The sequence below is a fragment of the Barbus barbus genome (assembly GCF_936440315.1).
Source record: "Barbus barbus genome assembly, chromosome: 39".
NCBI classification, from domain to species: domain Eukaryota; kingdom Metazoa; phylum Chordata; class Actinopteri; order Cypriniformes; family Cyprinidae; genus Barbus; species Barbus barbus.
The window spans coordinates 17459926-17484720 of NC_136717.1; positions in this window are offsets into that span (position 1 = coordinate 17459926).

Genomic DNA, 24795 nt, shown 5'->3' on the forward strand with positions numbered 1-24795 from the left:
TATTTTTATTTTAATAATTTGGCTTTTTGAAAATGTGGTGCAACTGCTCGAAAAAACAAATAATTCATGATTTTTATAAAACATACTATTGACGTTGTACAATATATTTATATTAACAGTTTTGAAAGTGAATAAGATGTTTACACTCAAACTTACCTTTTTTGGTGATGCCAACTATACTTCCATACAAATCTTTTGCTTTCCACATAATAAATAAAGTCATACAGGTTTGGAACGGCATGAGGGTGAGTAAATTACACCAATTTTCATTTTTAGGTGAAATATTCCTTGAAGTGGAAGGCTCATAAGTCAGTGTTAATTGCATATATGAATTGAATGTAATGTGAGAAAATAAAACCACATAATGCTACAGTGCGTCAGAAAATTTCCTCTAACAGATGCAAATAGACAGAGGTTTGAAAACTAAGTGCTTCAATGCAACATTCTCATAAAAACTCTCCACAAGCTAATGAGTTTGCCTCTCTTGTTTATGATCTGTGGCTGGACTCGAGTTTGAATGCATTTCACCAAAGACGCAAAACCCACAATTAAAGCCATGCCTTTCAAATATGTTTACGAACCACAAGAAACCAGGTGATCCACAGCATATGCATCAAAGAAAAGACCAGATCCAAAATAAGGCTGATCTAACTGAGTTTTCTATATCAGTGTCTTTTCATTGAAGTGAGTTTTGCAATGATTTTCGATTCTGCATTGGAAGATTGCTTAATTAGATCCAGTTTATCCAGCAATCGGGTCGGGAGTTTAATTCAGCCCAGGAAGATTGGATCATTATGTTGACTGCAGTAGATTGAAACATGTGGGTAAATGATTTTTGATGACTGCCATTAAGAAGTAACTATGTGATTAAACGGGGTGATTAAAAAATGCTTACATGAGTTATGTAACGTTAACTTTTTCAACTAAAAGTGAAACAATGTGAACCCCCCCCCCCCACCCCGGCCTGTCGTGATGGGCTTATGTTTTACCGTCAGAGCGACTCACCCTCAAGTTCAGCTCAATGCCTTCAAACTGCTAAACAATGAGCCGGATTGTACTTGCCTTTAGCAGAGTTTGTGTAATGCGCCTAAATTAACATGTGATAGTGATTTAATGCTCAACACTTTCCCTTGTAGTGTGTGTGAATGGCTTGGTGGACTTGCACAAAAGCAGCTTCATGGATCAGTCATTAGCACACCATTACGGTTGCTTTTATGGGGGCTGTCAGCCAGTTCCCATTACGAGCTGAAGTGAAAGGAGGAATCACTCTATGAAGGAGGAAAACCCCTTTTCCTGAATCTAAGCAGGCATTTATCTATGTGTGCAGAAAGAGCTGCAAGTTAACAGCTTAATCTGAATTCCATGTTGTCTATGTTCCATGTTGTCACAGAAATACAATGGTGGCCATTCTGAGAGTCTGAGAGTCTCAGAGGAGATTGTAAAACAACAAAAATTAATACTTTTGAATTATACTGTGGTGCAGCTCCGAAGAGACTGAGTTTGGACTGAATTCTCTCAATTCTCTTAAATTGTGTAAAATGAGTTTGAGGTGGTGTGTAGAAATCTATAGAAATCTGTAGTCTAGAATTTGTTGTATTACTGCGAATCTATACTGCCAAAAGTGTAGTCCTGGGTTGTCAAAGCTGTTTGTTTTATGTTCTATACGTGTGGTGTTATGAATGATTTCTACTGTGCAGCAAAGAAATCTGACACCACAATAAACTTAAAATCATGTATATTCAAGATTTGTTTAGTATGGAATGATTGGTTTTACAAAAACTGCTGTGTTTGGTTTATATTATCTTGATGTGGTCATATATTATACAGTTATTTTTTAACACATTGTAGATGTAGTATATATACTTATAGAATGTCACTATTAGTAAACTCATGTTTGTTCCACTAAGTAATGCTTTAAGTAATAAGTCCTAATGAGACACATTGGAGACATGTATCATTAAATATGAAGTGCATGTATAATTTGTGCTCCTTCATTCATTTATAGTTCTTGTTGTGTGTGTTTATTACAGGGGCGTAGATTACGCGGGGGACGTGTCCCCCCCACTTTTTATAAAAAGTAAATTCGTCCCCCGCACTTTTTCATTGGACAGTTGTGTTCTCGATATGTTGAGGTTTTAATGGAGCAATGTATATAAATGCAGAATGATTTAAAATTCAAAGAGACAAGATATACATGACGTTTACGTTTCCATGGCAATCAGTCACTCAGTTTGTCACGTCACCACATGCCCAGGCTCGCGCCCGTGGTCCCGCGCTGTATCCATCATTCATTAGAGGTCGAGATGAGTTCAAAGCGGCAAGAAACTCTTTATTCCTTTTATACGAAGAATTCAAGTAGCGTAAGTTGTCATGTGGGATCCGAATAGTGTTGCACAATGTTGAGTGACTCTGCCTATTGCTCTTGTTGAATAATTAGCAAGTTTTGATGTTCATTATTTGAAAAAAAAAAATAGCTGCCTGGACAAACAAGCACTTATTTATTTTCAGTGTATTTTTCCCTAACTCTTTTGTAACGTCTTTTATTTTAACACGTATGTATGTTATCATTAACTTTATTCTTATCAAATAAGAATAAAGTTAATGTTGAAGTGAGATTTTACAGCGTTTGCAGCATTGTGACATGTTTAACTCTAATGTTCAACTCTAAATTATGTATTTCAATCAAGTATGCAAGCACTGATCTGATACAGGACCGATCTTCATTTAGGGGTGTTCTGTCATTATTGCACTAATTTGACGTCAGCCTAGGTTTGTTAGGACGACACGCAAGAAAAACACACTTCACAGATGAGAAGAACAGATAGAGTGGCTTTTAACTCCTGGCTGTTTTTATATTGTATAAAATCTATTAATACACAATCGTTTGTTGGATTATATATGGACCAATCATAGAAAACACATAATTAGTCAAATATAGAAAAATAAAAAATAACATTAGTATGATGAACAACTTCTCAGCTATCATTTTTAACTACAGTATGTAATTATTAGCTTGCATATTGGTTGTTTATTAGTACTTAAGCACATATTAATTCTGTATTCTTTATGATCATATTCTGCATCCCATAATCCTACATTTAACAAGTACAACGACTACCTTACAAGCTATTAATAAGCAGTAAATGAAGAGTTTATTGAGGCAAAAGTAATAGTTAATAGTGAATGTGTTCCCCATTCTAAAATGTTAAAAATTAATTTAGTATACAAATTATTGGTTATTGTCCAGCAGTGTACTTAATGTGTTATTTTCTTCTGTATGTCACTATTCCCTGTATGTACATGTTTCAAACACTGCTTTATTTGCTGTAGACAGAGGCAGAAGTGAATACAGTTGAGAGTGAATGAGGCAGAAAGTTTCAGTGAGGCTTCAGAGGTAAAGATTATTTACAGCATTGTCTATGATAAGATATTTCTTTTAACATAGACTAATCAGACTAATGTATAATAGAACAGAACAGAATAAAGTATGTGAATGTGCAAGTATCCATTACTGTGTGCCATGTACTCTACATACAACACACAAATACAATCTGAAATATGTAAACAATAGTACCCTTATAAGGACATCTTTGTAACTTATACTCAAAAAGGTGCACATATAGAGTACCAATATATACCGTAATGTACAACTATTAAACTTTTTGGGGTAAATAAGGTACAAAGATGTCCTTTTAAGGGTACTGTCCCAGTGACAAGCTGTTGTATTTCTTTCTTTCTTTCTTTCTTTCTTTCTTTCTTTCTTTCTTTCTTTCTTTCTTTCTTTCTTTCTTTTTTCTCTCTTTCTTTCCTTCTGTTTTATAATCATCTATAATAATATAATCATAAAGCATATTAAGCAAAAAGGTATGATTAAAAATAAAACCTGTCAATTAGACAAGGGTTAACTGAAAAAAAATAAAAACAGGTATAACACTAGACATTCCGTCCCCCCCACTTTTGAAATGATGGCTACGCCCCTGGTGTTTATCAAGAGAGATTGCTAATTAGGCTAATTAGAGATAATTAACAAATTTGTCTATTACACATACCTGTTTAACATTAAAACAAATCCAAATTATAAAACCACCTTGAGATCATTTAAAACCGTATTAGATGGTTCATAGTGTGTTTATAGAAGGTCTTGGTTAATCAGGCCAAGTACAGACAATTAACTATCAATTCACTATCCTTTTTTTCAGTATTCACACGTTTGTCATTAAAACTGACCTACATTTTAAAACTGACAAAAGATCAGTTAAAACCATTAGACATGTTAGACATGGCTGCACTTTGGGGTCAATGTCCCCTAGTGGCAAACTTGAAAAGATATGACGTAACAAAGGCTTGTTAGCTGACATCACATGACACTGATTGGAAACAAATGTCGTAGAAGCTGCAAAGCTTTATGAAGCAGTGATTCGAAAGTGCCCACTACTAGAAAATCTGAGCTTTTCGAAACTGAATCAATCTTACCAATTGATTCACAAAATGACTCATTGTTTTAAAACGCTCAAAACATCACACGCTAGCGAAACCTACTGGTCAAAATGTATAAATGCAATTACCAATGAAGACATTGGTTCATGGGTTCAGATCAAGGTCCAAGGCCCCCTAGTGGCAAACCATGTAAATTATAAAAAGGTTCGAAACGCTAGGACATAACGAAGCCTTGTTTGATGAAATGGACAGTTTGATACATGTTAACTTGGCCGGTTTGATACATGTTTCGAACCAGTGGTTCAAATAATGCATCTATGTTTTCAAAGCCTTATGAAAATGCATACATTGCAAGCAATATAGAGTGCTGTTGTCATTAAAACAAAATTCAAATTACACTGAACATTTTTGCATTTAATTTTAAAATCAATTCAAAATGGAAGCATTTCACCACCAATCTCGGACATTTTGGAGCCACTGCACATACTCCACTACATGAGTCAATAAACCCTCTTTCACTACTGCAAGTATTCATAGATATTCTCAGACTGTCTACCCAAAAATTCCAAATGACTTCACATTTCCATTCTTGCAACACCCCTGCGATACATCAGCAAACAGAGGAAGCACATGCCACAATAGCACAGCAATCTGTCCACTGCGGAGCCAAATGATAATGGCAGCATGTTTCTTATTTCAGGCCTCTCAGAACATGCAGCTACATCTGTGATCAGAGCTCCACTCACACAATTCGCTTTGGCTCCAGGCAACCAGACGTGAATCGAGGGTCAGTTATTTAGAGATCCTATGAAGAGGATCTGTCTTTAATTAAATATATCCATCAAAGCTTTGAGGTCGAGTACCTGGGTTTTGTTCCCAGAATGCACTCTGGCATGTTATGTGTATTTATTATTTCAGTTAGCTTTGGAGACGCTGCACTGACCTCCAGTCACAGAGTGCCTTAATGTCTCAAAGAGATCCAAGTATAGACTAATTAAACACAGAGTGGATGGTCATTTGACTGCATCAGGAGGCGAAAGCTGCTTTTAATCCCTGTGGCAATATCTTATTTTTATCTCTTGCAGACAAAAGGAAGAGAAGATGGTGCTATTCTGTCTGTGTTCACATGACAGAGACACAAAATGACATCTTGCCTGCTCTGTGGAAAAACTTAGAATGGCAACTGATACTCATCTTTCTTTTGTGGGATTACATTAGTTGAATATTGAATCACTGAATCATGTTTATGAAAGAATATGTAGGCTACTCAAAGAAAATGATGTTGCTTTTGTAGTTTACTTGTTTAAAATGAGCAAATGCAACACAATTCTTGAACATTTTGTCACAAGTTGATTACATTGCATGCAAATTGTAAAATAAAAGTTTGGGATTACATAAATAACTTATGTTGCTTCAACTGAAATTGGGCAGTGGGTTTCTAGTTCCCAGCATGCTTTGCATGGAAATGGTTTGGGAGAGTAAATAGTAAAATTAATTGTTGTTTTATGTGATTTGCGGAAAGATTAAAAAAGGGGAGAATTGTTTATGTTTAATTGTCTATATGTGAAGATATAGAAAAATTTGTGTTGTGTAGTTTATGGGAGTTAGCATTATGCTGAAGAGTTGTGCTTTTATTGAGGATAATAATTGAGTAATAATTTATTAAATGAACTGAAGTTAAATGCATTTACTCTTAGCAAATAGTTATTCAGTGCATTACTATTTTTAATTATAAATAAAACTATTTATTTATTTAATTTTCTTTCTTTCTTTCTTTCTTTCTTTCTTTCTTTCTTTCTTTCTTTCTTTCTTTCTTTCTTTCTTTCTTTCTATCTATCTATCTATCTATCTATCTATCTATCTATCTATCTATCTATCTATCTATCTATCTATCTATCTACCTACCTACCTACCTACCTACCAGACTGAAACATATTTCCAAAAAAAATCGAAATGTTTCTGATTTTCACACTAATTTGGAAAACTGTAACTGAGCGTTTTGATGACTAATAATCACATCCCTTTTAAGTTTTGATGAATACTAAATTGCTAACATTGCTGGGTGGTCTTGTAGAGGTGTGAAGCTACATCAGCATTACCCAAATACCCAGAATGCTTTGCATGGGACTAGACTGAAAGAGTAAAAATTGAAATGAGGTGTTATTTTATGTGTTTTTGAGAACAATAAGAAAAGGAGCAGACTTGACAGTGTTTAGTGCTCTGATATGTGAGGATTTAGAAGAGTTTTTGTTAAGGTTTTGGGGTGTCACCATTGTGCTAAAGAGTTGTGCTCAGACTCAGCATGGTATGACATCTTTTACTTAAATTAATGAATAAAATATATTATGAAAAGCTATGTTTAACTTTTTGTTTATTCTGACAGTCATTCTGTTTCTGAGTCTTCAAGCATGAACAAAATGCTCTGCTTCCTCAACTCGTTACACATTCAATTCAATTGGGTTTTGCATGCAAACTCTAAATGTGATTAATGACAATTAAAGCAGATAAGGTGCTGCGTCTGTCCTAAAGGAATCTAATGACATTAGCTGGCTCCATATCATGTCTGTACAGTGTGAGCCACTCACTTTAATGCATCCATTTGCATAATGTGCTGCAAATTCCCCCGTGTGGGTGTCTGTCTTATCTGCTCTAACCTTGTAAAAGGTTGTCAGCTCTTTGAACATGCTTACACCCAACAAAGGCATTCATGAATCTGAATTAATTTGACTTGAATTTAGCTGACTAGAAAGATTGATGCAAACATGTACCTACAGATACAGCATATTAAGCATGCTTATGATGAGGCAGCTGCCCATAATGAGCTCAAGAGGAGGATCCATAGGTTGCAACATATGCCTTAAAACATATGGAGGAAAGCAAACAACCAATCAAATAATCTGATTATAACTGTAGGGAGGGAAAAGGATAAAAAGAAGACTTCACAAAAATATTTATATATATATATATATATATATATATATATATATATGCTCTATTATTACACATAAAAGAAATGTTTGGATTTTAAAAATATTTAAAAACATATATAATAAATATAAATATTGATTTATATAAAAATAAATAACAAATATTTCATAAATTAATTGTTTCAATAATTAATTTCCCCATAAATAACTCTCTTTTTTATTAAATGCATTTATAAATAATAAATATGTATTTTACAAATATGATGCAACATATTTTTGGATTTCAAAAATGATTGTAAACATTCTAATTCTAACATTCTAATTCAAACCTATTTCCAAAAGATTTTATAATGTTCCAAAAATGTTCTAAAGTTTGGAGACTGACCTTTTGTAAAAACTTTAAAATTTAATGCTGAAATATTCATTTTCAGTTATTATGATCATGCGACCCGATGCTCTTGTAAGGTTGCAAAACTACATCAGCATTTTATAATCCATATTCATGAGGTTAAATTTGCCATAATAACTGCAGGCGGTGTGCTTGAACATTTCACTCAAATCAGCATATTTTCAGAAAGAAACACATCTACTCCGTACTGTTTGTGGATAATTGGCCATCTGAGTGGTTAAAGAGAATGACCAAACTTGCTAAAATACTGTGAAATGAAGCCACAAATGCACACAGTGTCCCATCATAAAACGAAATAGTTTGAAACTTACTGTGAGAAAGATGCTTTCTAAATCATTAAAGTACAAGGAGCTGAAGGCAGCACTATTTCACTGTAATACTGACAAGGACAGAACATCATATTTGTAAAATGCAAGTCAATTAGTTGTAAACCATGACAATCTACAATAGCATAAAAGACTGCCACATATATTTTTTAAGTCCAAGCACTATGGGCCATTGAAAGAGGGACCCATATGTTTTGGATTAACAATCAAAGTTTATGCAAGAAAAAGCGCCATTATGTTCAATTTGTTTGCCAATTTGAGTTTCTGAGGCAAACCCACTCATCAGAATGGAAAACCTGAGCAGGTCAGACCTCTGAGAGGCCCTGCGCTCATAGTCACCCAGTAAGTCTTGCCCTTGACTCCGCAGAGCAAGGGATTGTGGGTAAGCCACTTTTGTTGAGGATGCCCCCCTGCGGATTTCCAAATGGCTGACAGAAGGAGATTGATTGATTGCAGTGGGAAGTTAATCTGTCCCAGGACCCGTTAAGCACACCGGGGCCGCTCTGAATCTGAGGGCCATCTCCAGATTGCAGGGCAACATCGGTGCAATTGGAGGCTGACCTTTCTGAGTGTCCTACTCAGTAATAATCAATACAGTCCCCTGCCGTACTACAGGAAATATGAGATGATGAATTCATTATAAATTGACTTCCTTTTGTGGATTAGTCAGACAGAAGGAGGAAACATTTTAGAGCAGGAATCTTAAGAGATCTGAAAGGACACTTCCAATTAAAGAATAAAAACAGTTGTTGCCAACATGGACATTTAGAGACTATTATGCCTATTAATCTGAAATATTTGCAAATGTTCTTGATTTCTGTACCTACCTTCTGAGGCTCAGGTGGATGGTTAACTTCCAAGGGGCTGCTTGAGAGGAACGGATTGGAGAAAAGGGAGTTTTCATGAGTATGTTTATATACATTTTTAAAAAGATAATATTGCCAAATTACAATTTATACTGTAAAGTGCATTTTAAATCATTATATTTTAATAATATTGTCTATCATCTAATTCAAAGGGAAAACGTTTTTATTTCTGTGTATATATATATATATATATACAGTTGAAGTCAAAAGTTTACATACACCTTGCAGAATCTGCAAAATGTTGATTATTTTACCAAAATAAGAGGGATCATACAAGACGCATGCTATTGTTTATTTAGTACTGGCCTGAAAGAGATATTTCACATAAAAAATGTTTATAGTCCACAAGAGAAAATAATAGCTGAATTTATAAAAATGACCCTGTTCAAAAGTTTACATACGCTTGATTCTTAATACTGTGTTGTTACCTGAATGATCCACAGCTGTGATTTTTGGTTTAGTGATAGTTGTTCATGAGTCCCTTGTTTGTCCTGAACAATTAAACTGTCTGCTGTTCTTCAGAGAAATCCTTCAGGTCCCACAAATTCTTTAGTTTTCCAGCATTTTTGTGTATTTGAACCCTTTCCAACAATGACTGTATGATTTTGAGATCCATCTTTTCATACTGAGGACAACTGAGGGACTCATATGCAACTATCACAGAAGGTTCAAACAGTCACAAATGCTCCAGAAGGAAAAACCATGCATTAAGAGCCAGGGGGTGAAAACTTTTTGAATTTGAAGATCAGGATAAATTGAACTTATTTTGTCTTCTGGGAAACATTTAAATGTCTTCTGTAGCTTCTGAAGGGCAGTACTAAATGAAGAAAAACATATGACACTTAGGCAAAATAAGAAAAATTAAAGTTTTCACCCCCCCCCCCCCCCCCCCCATCTCTTAATGCATTGGGGTTTTGCAAATGTGGCGTTTACACCCCACACAGAGAACATTTTGGGCATTTTCAATTTAAATAATGCATGAGCCTAAAAAAACTCACTGCTAAGGAAAACATGACCACCATGCTTTTGATCGTAAACAGTAAAGTCATCCTTATAGGAAAAACATCAGGAAAGAAAACTCGTCAAGTCATTACAATGGAATGGGAGCGACTGCTCTTTTTTTCCTTGCGTATGTCAGTTGTCTGGCATCTTTGGACTCCATTGTGATATGAGCCAGTGGTTTCATGTCATTCCCTCTTCACTAAAACTATTCTCCATGGAGAGGCTGCAAAAATCCCCCCTCATGTAATCAGTCATGTTGTCTGTTCAGCTGCCAGACGTGAGGGCCATGAGCACTCAGATCTCTATCTCTATTAGAGGTTCTTCTCTCTTTGCAAAATGTTCTCTCTCCTTCAGCGAGCATCATGTGCGCCGCGGCCCTGTTTACTCGGCTTTATTCGCCCTCTTCAGACAAATCTCCCTAAACAAAGCGGAACGCAAACTCAGCGGAGGTCCTGTCACCCGATTTTGGGTAAGATGGATCAGTCTCCTGTCCTATCTGCTCATCTTGGGTGGATATTCCCTGCTGTGCTGTGGGCTTCTGACGGCCGGGGTGTATTTTCTGGAGGGGGGCCGGTTCTAATATTCCGTCTCAGTGCTGTCAAAACACTTTGGCAGCTGCTTCCCACACTAAAGTCGAAACCTCATCGAACTCATAAATCATATGAGCCATGACACAGGTCTGTGGGACGCTGAAGGCCATTTTTCAGTTCAGTAATAGGAGTTTCTTTTTCTTTGGCATAAATCTCCGTTCATTCTTCTGTGACAGACATATCTTTACGTTGTTTTTTCTCTCTGTGCTACAAGTCTAGCTTCTAGCCTCCCTCTGCCGTTTATCCGGTAGGTCCAGAAACGTTCCAGCGTACCATCGTAAATTTCAAGGGGCAAAAGTAATGTTTTATTCAGAAGGAAGAGCGTGCGTTGCAGCTGCTCATAAATTTCTCAAGATTTATTCGTATAGTGGAAAGTTTTTATTTAAGTCAGGAAATTATTCGCTTATTCTTGCCCGGAAAAGTTTATTTCCTTCTAGCTCCGATACTGTCATTGAATCTAATCTGTGCAATTTCAAGAAGTCAAGTTTAAGTTTGTGGATTATCAAACTGAGGTAGTGAATGTAAAAATGCGCATTCACGTAATCTGACCAGTCATAATGATAACTGCATAAACTGCCGCTTACCTCATTCCTTCCGACTATTATTTGGGCAAAACTCCATCCCAACATCTTTTTTTTTTTGAGAAGTTTAATTTCCTTTCCAGGCTTAATAGTATTAATGATTATAATCTGTGGTTTTATAAGAGCTAAAGATTGTGTTTGTGCAAGTTGATCTCACAATGCATCTGAAATAATTATGCTGATTACTCAACATGCATTAATGCATATGCACACGCAAACCCTCACTCCGCCTCCATTCGTGTATTAAGTCGTTGCATGTTAAAGTGACAGCAAAAATATATGATTGAGCTGTGCCTAAGACCCCAATGGTCTGTGATGATTCAGCTGGCGGCGGTGTTTGTCCCAGTTTACCTCTGCTTGAACCCAGATTAGGACAAAATCACTAGCAGTGTAACGGCCCCATAACCATTCTGACACAAACAAGCACATCAAGCTAATCTTTTAGAGGCGACCATAGCACACACATTGGAATGAGGAACTATATTTTAAAAATTATTTTTTTTAAAAAGAAAAGAAAAAAAGATGAACAATATATTTATATGGAACTACAATATATATATTATAATGTCAATAAATATTATTTATTTATTATGAATTATGTTAAAATCCAATTTGCACAAACCTATAAATAAATACACAAACAAACAAATGTATTTATTTATGTATTCAGGTTCCATTCAAAATAAATAGAAAAAAAAGGTTCATTGAATTTACTAAAGTTTTTTAAGTGGTTGCAATCAATTTATTTTAGCTACATTTAAATAAACAAATTCAGTTGACTAACTTTAAACATATTTGTTTTTTATTAAATGTAGCTAAAATAAATTGTTTTCAACCACTTACCTTAAAAATGTTTGCATGATAGTTCTAAATATATAAATGACTAAATAGCATTTTATTTATTCAAGTTCCATTTATAATTAAATAAGCTGAACGTTAACGGTATTTATAATTATTTAGACAAATACTTTCCATCCAATAATCATGTAACTCAATTATCAGATTATCAATAGGATTTTGAATATATCTTATAATAAATAAATAAAATTAATAAATATTATTTATTTATTATGAATTGTATTCAAATCCAATTTGCACAAACCTATAAATAAACAAACAAATACATGCATAGATACATACATACATTTGTGCATTCATTCATTATAAAAATGTATTTTATAATCCAACATATAATCTCTGATAATGAAGTTAAATGATTAATTAAGCTACATGATTGAACAATGATTGAAAAGTTACTTGAATTTTTATATTCCACTGAAACATAATTTAACCTGCATCTCTTCAAACCCACACTGCTGTACTGAGCATTCACTGTAGAAGTTTTCCTTCCTTGTTCCTGATCTTAAAATTAGTCTTAGTCACTGCTTTCCCATGTCAGGATAACCTCTTAAATTTGCATTAAGCTACTGCACACACCTCTGACTCTGCTGGCTCCAGAGCTCTTGCCACACAGGTCTAAGCTTTTTATGTCTGTCTGTTTGGGCAAGAAGTATATGATGGCGTCAGAGGTCTGCCAGTGTGTCCCAGTTCTTCTTTAGCTCTGCTCCCCTCACGGTTCAGCTCCTCAGGTCAACAAAATCTTGTAGCCTGCAGGCTGTATGAAAACGTCCCAAGAAATAAAGGCAGTATAAAACCATTTGCCAGAGTCAAGCTCAGTCAGAAAAAAAGATCTAAGTTTCTCTTCCTGCCTGATATTATCTGTGGTCGGTATCCTTAAATTGATGGCTCCACTGAAGCAGCTTTTCCAGCATTAGCCTGCTGTGCTGTAAAGCCTGGCCAAACGCATTTAGTCATGGTTCATAAAAGAGATTTGACAGGTGATATGGTCGCTGAAGAGGTGTTTTGTGGAAGTAGAATGAAGCTTCCATCAACGGAGACATTTCCTTTCCACATAACTGCATTCCTGAGGTTTTAGATGTGATAAAACATTACCCTGATACCCCATGCCATACCACTTTTAAACCAAGGAGCAATATGGCATTTAGACATCGGGGATTTAACTAGAGTGCAAATTACGAGTGGGGGTTTGGAGGAGGGGGAATTCTGACACCCCTAATTAAGGCTCAAGTCCCATAAAGGAAGTCAAAGCAAAAGGCGGAGGGTCTTAAAATTATATATAGGGCCTACAACACTTAAATTCGAAATATTACATTAGAAATATTCACTAGTATTTACAAATATCAGAAACCACAAAGTTGGATTAGACATTAAACAAACTGCGTATATTTACCTGGCACCAAATAGATGTTACAGATGTTGATGTCATGGTTGTGAGGTAACCATAGCAACAGTGGGTCATTTATTCTTGTGTTATAAAATGATGCATCAACAAATCAAAAATAATATATTGTTTATCACTTTACTTTAAAATACTGTAAAAAATGAATTTTCTACTCAGTGTTGTTGTCTTTTTTTCCCCAGTACAAATCTAAAGACTCCTAAATAAGATCAATTTACTTGAGAAGCAAAATGACATGATGTATTAAACCTTTTGCCTAAAAGAAGATAAAATATCTGCCAGAGGGATAATTTTGCCCTTTAAATTACTTTTTTTCTCTGAAAAATAAACTTAAAGGGTTATTTCACCCAAAAATTAAAATGAGCCCATGTTTTACTCACCCTCAAAGCATCCTAGGTGTATATGACTTTCTTCTTTCAGACAAATCAGAGTTACTTACTTTACTTTACTTTAGTTATATCAAAAATTTTCCTTGCTCTTCCAAACTTTAGAATGGGAGTAGATGCATGGGTGTTTTTGTTCAACAGTACAAAAGAAGTCAAATAAAGCGTGCGCATCCATAATAAAATGTGCCTCACATGGTTTTCCATTGCTACGGTAAGGAAACTTTGCTTCCTTTGCTCCTGCAAACAAACTCGCAAGACTAACATATCTCACAGGCGTGTGTACGATACATACGTTCTACGTCATCTGCCGGAACAGCTTGCACGTACAACAGTCAAGCAAAGTGAGAAAAAAGTATTTATAACATTTAAAATATGGACATTTTTCTTATAAAAATGCATCGATTCGCTACAGGAGGCCTTTATTCACCCCGAGCCGTGTGAGGCATGTTTTTAATATAACTCTGATTGGATTCATCTGAAAGAAGAAAGCCATATACACCTAGGATGCTTTGAGTAAAAAATGGGCTAATTTTCATTTTTGGGTAAACTAACCCTCATATTAACTAGTTCACCTCATACTATGGGTGAACGAACCCATCATAAATCACTTTGTTTCTCAAGTAAATGTTTCTTGATTTAAGAATTTTGTGATTGGAACTGGAAAAAAAGAGAAAAAATACTAAGTAAGAAAATATTTCTTAGCGGCGTATTAGTACATCTAAACACTGCAAAAAATTATTTTTATAAGTTGTAAATAAAAGAAAAATGATTGGAGTATGTATTAAAAGAAAATACTATTTCAGTTTTTCTATTTCAAAATTTCACATTTAATTCCATCACTTGACTTTTCTTTGTAATTATTTTTGAAATTTACTAGCAATTTCATTGAGAACTTTGCTTCAAACACATTTCTTTAACGATGGATATTACAGAAAAGTCTTTAAAATAATGGCACAAAAGATCAATTTGGTTTAATTATACTTGCATGAGACAAATCTCAACAGATTACACTTCCAAAATTGCCTTTAAAGACACTTTTTCAAAAGTTATATCACCTGACTCATGTTTCAAGTCATTGCTACATATAGCCATTTACAACTGGGTCTGTATTTCCTGGTATCTAGGTTGGAGCCAGTCATTACAGAACCTGTTTTCCAGTCCAGTCATGCACAAGGTTATATCTGCAAATACGAGAGGCCCATGATATGGTTTGCCTTGACCTTCGCAAAGGTTAAAATCTGTTCAAATCTGAGGATCCGCAGTGATGAAGGACAACATTTGGATGGCGTTTCTCCAGACTCAATGCTAATTCCAGGGTTAACGGGCTGTAAATTGCATTGCCACGACAACTACGGCGGTGGCGTCCACTCAGTTTCACATTCCATTCCAAGAATGCCAAACAGTCGAGCAGACATGAGACAAGGAGCACAAGATGACCTCAGAAACAAGGCCAGGGCCTCTGGGCTAAGTAAGACCAAGTGGATCTTTCCAGAGAAGTATAAAAAACCAATGATGCATAATTAACTATATTAATTATAAACCAACTACATTAACTATCCAGTCCCATGATAATGAACATCAAAGCATAGCAAGCGTCTACCATCCCTATACCCACAAAAAATATCTATCTGAAGCAAGCTCTGCATCTTAAAACAATTACCACTCCGAGACGTCTCCCAAAAGATGTGTCACAGAGCAAAGGAAACAACCGAGAGCTATTGACAGCGTAACCAGCCTTGAAACAATCCCAAAATACAAATCTATAAAAACAACACAAAGCAGAAACATCCCATGCGCTTGTGATCAAACAGTGCACTTCATTTCACTCGAGGTACTGCAGAGAGATTTATGCTTACTCATATTTCATGGTGACTGATGATGGTGCATATTTCTGTGGCAGAAAAAAATTATCATGCAACAAAATGACCCACCGGGTAAAATGTGGTGGTGTTACTTTGAAGTTGTCCTACACTGCATCCCAAACAGATGCAACAAGATAACTTTCAAGCTAGCAATTTGTCTGTTCACAATGAAAATAAATGTGTTCCACGAAGTGGTAAAATCAAAGTTGTAAAATGATTTCTCTTGGTTTGAGAGGTTTCTCGCACCCACAAATGCACTTCACAGGAGAAAAATTTAAAACTGAAAAAAACTGAAAACAGCAATGTAAAGCTCCTTAAATTTGATATTTACATATTTATGTAATTTGCAGGTGCTTTTATTGAGAAATACATTACGACATCTACATTTGTTCAGTTTATTAACTCCCTTGGAATCGAACCCATGATGTTAGCATTGCTAGCACCATGTTCTACTGCTTAAACAATAGGAACATGATTAAGGTATGAAACAGAAACCATGTGACCGACAACATGCTGTGCATTTTGCAGTGAAAAACTATGCATTACAGACAACCAATCATAAACTAAATCAGCTTACCTCATTAAATATTGATAAGCTTTGTACTGCAGTTGTGGAAACAGATCATATATGATTAGTTCCAGCATCTGAGAGAAAAATAAGAACCGGGCATTTTTACATGTTTCAAGCTGTTATTAAAATTATGAGTTGTACACTCACATATATACACTAATATAATATAATATAATATAATATAATATAATATAATATAATATAATATAATATAATATAATATAATATAATATAATATAATTAATATAATATAATTTTGGTAATTTTATATATAGCATTTTATAAAACATAATTACACACAATTAAATAATATTTTTAAACATTATATTATATTATACAATGTTATAGAGTGAACAATAAATAAATACGCAAATTACAACATTAACCCAGGGTTTGCAAAAATTATGTATCCTGCAAAAGCATGCAGAATTAATGACTACCTTTTGGTAAAATATGAATTTAACTCAGAATTACGTTAACCCAAGGTTAATTTTAAGTGTTTACACTGTACATGAGAGGTCAGTGTTACTAAAGGCTCGCTTATATTGGGTTATATTTGCCATGTGTCTTTGTAGCTTAACTGCATGTAACAAAGGTAAGAGCTTCTCAGACATCCTGGTCCTTATTTTCTCTGAAACGTAATAATTTGAGCCGTCTGGCTGCATGACCTGCCTGAGCAATTCTCTAATGGTGATGACAAGTTTGAAAAAGATTTGGGTCCCTCTCATTTCCTGAACGATCACTCATATCACGACCACAGAAACCAGAAACATGGAGCATCATGAAAAAAGACAAATGCAGGAGTGCCTTTCCTAGGGCCTCTTTCAAAGCCATGCCAAACTGTCCACCCCTCCCCAAAGAGCGCTGAGTTACTGCCCTGCAGTCCTCTTAAAGCATTTTCCCCTAAATGTCAAAGAACAGCTCACAAAAGCGCAGATCTGCCAGCAATACTCGTCCCTGACACTAGTTTTATTAGAAACATCTGGAGGCATCGTTACAAGATAGAGAACCGCTCTAGTACACGCAAAGAAAGAGAGAAAGGAGTGGATAAATGAGTCTGTGAGAGAAAGCGAGAATCGAAAGCAGCATGAGAAAGCTACAGAACAAGCAACAACAGAAACACAGCTCTTCCTTCATGACGGTGTGGCTGATGAAGGTGTCTGAAGCCACTGAGATAACAACAGTCTCATCCAGAGGCTGATACCATCTTGTTAGAGCTTTTTACAGTCCTGGCCGACTCCACAGATGGATTCTATTAGAGCCATCTTCACACCATCGTCATGCAGGTCCTCATAATTGCTGCACAAACATAAAGACTCTCAGAAAGTTAATAACTGGGAACACTTGAATGAGAAAAAAGATATAAGGGAGAGAGGGTGAGTTGCATAGGTGTTGTATGATCAGCCAGAAGTGGAGACATATTATCAGGCCTTTCCCACTAGCAAATAGCAAAATGCAAAAAGCCAAGGAAATAAGGGATGATGACTTCTGCTTGTATGTGTATGTGGGCACAAAAAGGAAAAGGTGACTACAGTAAGAAAATCCAACATAAATGTCCTATCTTCCATATTATATTATATTATATTATATTATATTATATTATATTATATTATATTATATTATATTATTAAAGACATTTATATAATAATAATTTAATTAAATGTTTTTTAAATTACTATGTAATAATGTCAATAAATAATACATATAATACATCCAAAACATTATATTTCAAAATAAAATAAAGCAAGTCATCATAATATAATATAAAATACATTAACATAATAATTATTTAATTAAATATGTTAAAATGTAATGATGTGAATAAATAAAATAACTCAAAATACATTCAAAATATTATTATATTTCAATATAAAATAATGCATAATATAATATATAATTAATTAAAACAAATGTATAATTATAATGTAAGGCTATGAATAAATAAATAATATATTCAAAATATGTTTATATTTCAAAATAAAATTATATGCATAATTATAATATAAAACGTTTATATAATAATTAATTAAATGTTGTTAAAAATTGTAATGTAATATTAGTAAAGAAATACATAAAATAATTCATAATACATTCAAAATATTATATATCAAAATAAAATAATGCAATATATAATATAACATAATGTGATATAATATAATAATAAATAGTAAAATAATTATTAAAAAAATTACTTGTTTTTCTATTATTGTCATCATCCATCAAAACCAGAACCTCTAGAGTGTGAAATCACATCATATTGCCCATTTTCACATACATACTGAGTCCATTGAAGCCGAGTAATTGCACCTTTAGGGTGGAAAGAGTGTTGGACAGAGAGAGTAGGAGAGGAAAAATAGATTATCATGCATTGTAACAGCATTGTCTCCAGATAACATTGTGCGGAATGTGCTCAGAGACCTGATAAGCCCTGTATGGAGGTCTGGACATGCTGGAAAATGGCCGAGAGCTTTGAACAAACCAGGCTTACTGTGTCCCTGTACATTCTCGCTTTGCCAAAAAACTCCAGGGGGATGGAAATTTTGCTGATTGTAAAAATAACATTCACACCACTCTCTACTTTATGGTGTTTGTGCATTTTAGAATTTTAGTCTAGTAACCTTGACGACATCTGTGGCGTAGCAGAGGAGAATTAAACGGCCTATTTAAATCTGGGCGTTCCTTGATACGGGTGACCTCTGTCATGTGGGAGACTACATTCTCATTATGTACTGATGAACAGTTATTTAGAACACATTACAGTCAGGAACATGTGTGTTTTATGTAGAAGACCCATGAGTCAGAGAGACACTGACGGTCACTGTTGGGAAGGTTAGCGAACAGCGCTCTGTGTTTTGAGAACATGAAGATGTAGGAAGAAACACATGGTTCTTGTTTAGAGAGAGAGAGAGAGACACAGAGAGGCAGGCATTCTATTCTGCAGTTGTTTTTTACAATGGATAATCTGTCTCTATCATTTATTATATGTCAGCATAAGGGTGTTGCTTCAAGCATAGGGACTTTTGGCTCTATGGATTTTTAGAAAAACACTTTTCACACTCTCACTAGTTTATTTCATTTGTCCACTAACAGTTTATACATTTGTATCACAAGAAATGAGTCGAACACGTCAAATTCTGCAATGTGTTTTCATAACATTCTGTTACAGACATGACGTTGTGGATATTATAAAATAAACAAAAAAATAAAACAAAACACTACAAAATTAAATCAAATTAAAATAATTTGACATTTTAAACATCCAACGTAGTCTACATATAAATAAACAGTATTAATATAATTTTAGAAAATTACAGCTTGTTTCTAAATTATGTACAATAAAAACTATTCTGTTTATAAATGATATTGACCTTGGATTACACTACTGAGGAATGGTTGTATTTTGTTCATAAACAATTTTGACAGAGTAAATACTCTTTGTTTGGATGTTCATAGATTCAAAAATTTTAATAAATGAATAAATGTTTCCAAAACATTGCTGAAAAGAAAAGAAAAGAAAAGAAAAGAAAAGAAAAGAAAAGAAAAGAAAAGAAAAGAAAAGAAAAGAAAAGAAAAGAAATCTGTTTTAATAAAAATCAACCCCTGGAACATAAAAAGTTCCCAAAAACACCCATAAATTAATGTTGGGCTTTGCTTGTGCACAGCCAATGTCTGTATATGTGTATAACATTAATGTAATCTGACAAAGTCCTTTACCGTCTTCCCATCGGCCTTTGGATGTAATGAGTCATTGCAGAGATGTGAAGTCTGCTGCTATGAGAGGTGGAATCTCTGTCCAATAAGATAATATTATGTGGGCTACAGATAGACAGATAGAGGACACGTGTGATGTCTTCAGCCAAAGTACCCATATCTCACATGGCTGTACGGGTAACCCAGAGGTCACAGATTACACCCTATCAGCATGCCCAGAAGGAATCTGCTTTTTTTCACATTTTCTGTGCTGTGTTTAAGGAAATTCAGCAGAATGGCTTTAACATATTAAAAAAAAGAGTATTACACGTTTATCTTTAACTAAAACCATGAATAAAGTAGCCAAAATGTTATAAACAAACAGCCTTTTTTCACAAAGAAGTGGCATATGAGGACATGGCATCGATTTTGAGCAATTCTGACAGGCCAAATCAACAACAGAGCCCTTCTAGAAATTAAACAGAAAACAAATACCCATACACAAATAAACACATTAGATTCCATAACAGTAAAATATGGATTGTATCATATTTGCTGATGTCTACAAAGTGATATGTATTATTAAATACAGGGTTATATATAGAAAAACCAACTGGAATAGTTTTGTTGTTGTTGTAAGCATAAAAAAGATGCAATCTGGAAATATTTTAAATGATAACATCGGTAAATGATAGTGTAGCATGCAAAATAACCTCAAATCTAAATAGCTCTTTCACTAGGAAAGATTGGATTCTATATTTGATGCATACCACCCTCGATCACTGGTCAGTGTACAATCATGTTATACAGAAATTGAAACCTTCAGTGTTGTCAGTTCTTTCCTTCAGTTCACATCCTTGTTTATAGGTAGACCTGCCAGACTAGGTGGCCTGAAGCTCCTGATCTAAGACCTGACCTGCCTTCAGCCTCAGGGCTTAACGTTTGTTATAGGCTGCACTGCCGGGGGTCACGACCTCCCATGTCACGCTCTAATTATGATTGTCACATTGATGAGCCAAAGATGGGCTTGTAAATAATTTGTGAGCAAACATTTTTTTTTTTTAGTGATGGTGAGATATGAATGCCTTCTCATGTTTCTTATAAAAAAATTAAGTCATAAGAATATCACATTGTTTTATTTATTTATTTAATATTCTTATTAATTGATGTTTAAAAATATTATTTGAATTACTTATTAGGAATTATGTGCCATTATATGTGAATGTGTATAGCATTTTTTTGCATTTATTTTCCCTATTTTCATATGTAAACATGTTTATGTATGTAATTGTTATTGTTCTAATTATTATTTATTTTTTTATGTGTTGGTGGTGGCTATTACCACAAAAGGAAAAAAAGTGAATGGAATGTAGAAGGAAAAATGAGGAATAATTGGTAAAAAAAATAATAAAGGAAACTTTTTAAAGGAAACGTTCATTTGCATAATTGTATTAAATGTGTTTTGAATTGTAAGGCATGATGAAGTATACATAAAAAAGAATATCACATTTTACCATGTTTAAATCCATTCCTTCCATTTGTATGGAAATTTGCTTCCTCCATGGGATTAAAAAAAAAAATACAATTAGCTAAAGAAAAGATCAGCTTTCTGCATTCTTTAGTGTCATGTACGCCATGTCAGAAAAAAAAATGAGTCTCTTCCCCTACTTTCATTCAAGGCCATCCATGATCCCATTGGGAGACTGTTTCCTATTGGGCAGTCCAGCCTTTGGTTTTATAGTCAGAGCTCGTAAAACACGAGCAGAGAAGAACGGGGAGTGACTGGCTGCCACACTTACATCAAACGTGCTGCACTCGGCTGAAGAGGTTCAGCGCTCTGAGAAAACACTGAATGAAGTGCAAGCCCATGTTGTTGCACGTAAATCAGAGACGGAGCCTTGCAGAGACAAGACTTTTATTTCTCTGAAAGATTTATACAGCTAAACAAAGAGAGACATAAACCCTACGGTCTTTGTTCAGCTGAGAAAGAACGTATATGAAAGTATACTTAGTTGTGCTTGTTAATGCAAGCCACACTACTGCTCTTACTTAAGGTTAAGCAATCAACCTTAAATTAAATGAAAAGTGGACAAACAATGGAAATCCCATAGACACCAATGGAGGGTTTGGGAGCCACTATTTCGTTTTTAAGATATAAGGACGTTCTGAAATCATTTGGGTGCATTGTTCAGTGTCTAAATTTCGATATTGATACGTTCAGGAATTTTGCGTGAGTGAGAAAGATTTCCCCACACAGATTTTGCAACAGTGTTACACATATTTGTTGCATTGACTAACAGAAAGCTGCTTGGATTAAAGTCACTCGATTCTTTATACACAACTATAATGGCCACAAAATATCACTAAAAATTTGCTAATGAGACCGCATCACAGTTTGAAGAGACCGCATTATATAAATGCATAAAGGATACACATGGAAATATTTATGTTTGTTTGTTTTAAAAATAATACTGTTTAAAGTTTATAAAAAGTGTATCATTGCAGTTTTCTTCATCTTAGAACGGTGCAAAAACATTGCTCTATTCCTTTACGCCTACTTATTTTTTGTTTTTACATGCTTGATCCTCATTTTGTTCTCTTCCACAAGTCATAGAGAGGCATGAAGGATATGAATCTGTGTTTGTGTAGTCTTGGCAAAGTCCCCCACATTCCCAATCATCCCTGTTCCAAGAATAAAACAGCACAAAGCAAACTGAGTTCAATTCATTTTTCACTTGTATCTGATTCAAAGAGCAGCTGTTCATAAATATGTCTACATTCTCCAGGGTTTGGAGGAAGACAAGGTTTTTTTTTTGAAGCGCACTCACTGTTATGTTAGTTTTGATTCCTCCTCCAACTATAGGGGCTTGAGAGTGTTTTTCCTACTAGGAAAAACAAATGTGTGTTTAATCTATGTATCATTTTCTAAAGCCTGCGCAAGCCTGCTAAATGCAGAAGCATCTTTGAAGACTATGGCATGAGTAGCCAAATGCATGTCTTACAAACACAAGCAGCCTCGGCCCATTAATCAGTCCGAGAAAACAAAGGAAGAGCCTCCTTAACCCTTTCTAGCAGAGGTTGTGTCAGAAAATAGACATGGCAAGGTTACAGGATTCATCAGCTCATCTATCAACACATTCATCCATCCATTTCATACTAACCTTTTCTTTAAGGGCCTCATTCATTTCAGATTCCTCCTACACATCACCAGAGTTGCTGTCAATCATCTTAGAAACAGTTGTTCCCCTTTAGGCTTGGATGGACTTGAGTCATCTCTAGCTAACTTGTCTATAAAGGACAAAATGGTTAACAATGAAACATGATTCTTTCTGTCAGACCAATAAAGGCCTGGCCTTTGTTCACAAATAACATCTCGGTTGGAAATGTTGTGCATGATTCATTTTAGGGACAACAAGAGCTCAGGGGCTACATGAAAAATGCAATGTTGTAAAACACAGACTTGCAGATCTTGACAAGAGTGGGCTGTACTGCAGGTGTCTGCCCAGGGATATACTGTAAAGTGCCCTAACACACGCACGTAGAGTCACAGAAAGTTCACAAAAATCAAATCTCTCTTTAAAATCTGAATCATATACAGACCAAATGCTGCTATTCTGGAAACAGTGCAAAGGCAGTGTGTTTATTTATATATATAAGCACAGCTAAATGTGACATTTATTAAAATGTGTTTATGTGAGCAAGTTAAAATGAAGTTAAATTAAAAGATGCAATTTTTCTGTAGTGGTTTAGGCCCATTAAATGTTATAAATAAATGCTTTCAATTTTGCTGTTGAAAAAAATGTATGTTGGTTCTACACTAAATTGGAAATTCGATCTGAAAATATATTTCTGAATATAAATTTTAAGGTGCACTTAATCACTATTAATGTGCATGTTATTATATTTCTAGGTTTACATTTGATGTTGTATTACAGCTTTTCAATTAGTGTCAAAAATGTGGACCCCACTGTATATGAAAATTTGATTTCTAATGTAATTTCATGCTTTTTAAGAAAGTGACAAGTTAAAACGGAGAGAATATTTAGACTACTGAAACACTTTAGTTTGGATATAGTCCAAAAGAAACACGATAACCAACCTAGAATGATCAAGGGTGGGCCCATGTGCCGTAGAAAGTAAAATAGAAAAAGCGTGTGAGTGAAAAATATGTGTCGATTAAGGCTCTTGTGACCATTTAAAAACCTCTTGTGTGCATTTTTATTCCATGTTCAGTAACTTTAGTATCCTGTGTTGCGCTTGCGGTATTTGGTTAGCCTGCAGTTAGTCATTAATTGGCACGTGCACACACAACATTCAGCCCTCCATACTGGGGGTCTGACCTAACTCCAGCTGTGAATCAATGCAGCAAGTGGGAGAGGTTCAATAATGCCCCATCATGGTGGTTTCACTGCCGTATTGATCTGTAGTGCCACAGATGCTCTGTGGTGAGATTTTGAGCCGCACATCACCTCTCAAATCCCATGAAATTCACTGCCTTTGCAATATTACTCTTCTGAAATGAATGTGGAAAATCATCCACACATGTTTAATAATGATTTAAGAGAGAGTCATCATTTACTCACCTTCATGTCATTCCAAACCAGTATGGCTTTCTTTCTTATGTGGGAAAAGTCAAGGAGATCGTCTCACCAGTAAATTACATTTTAAATGAGCCAATAAGCTGACCTAAAAAAAAAAACACAACAAATTTCCTGTAAATAATAAATAACATTATACACTGTAAATAAATAGGACTTTAAATGCCAACTTAATCCTCTGGCATCATAAATTATAATTTTCTATAATAGCTGACCCCTATAAGAGCATATAACCTATTTGCGTTGGCTGTACATCGCAGTGGGGGGTTAAGTACAGCTCTGTGTCCTAT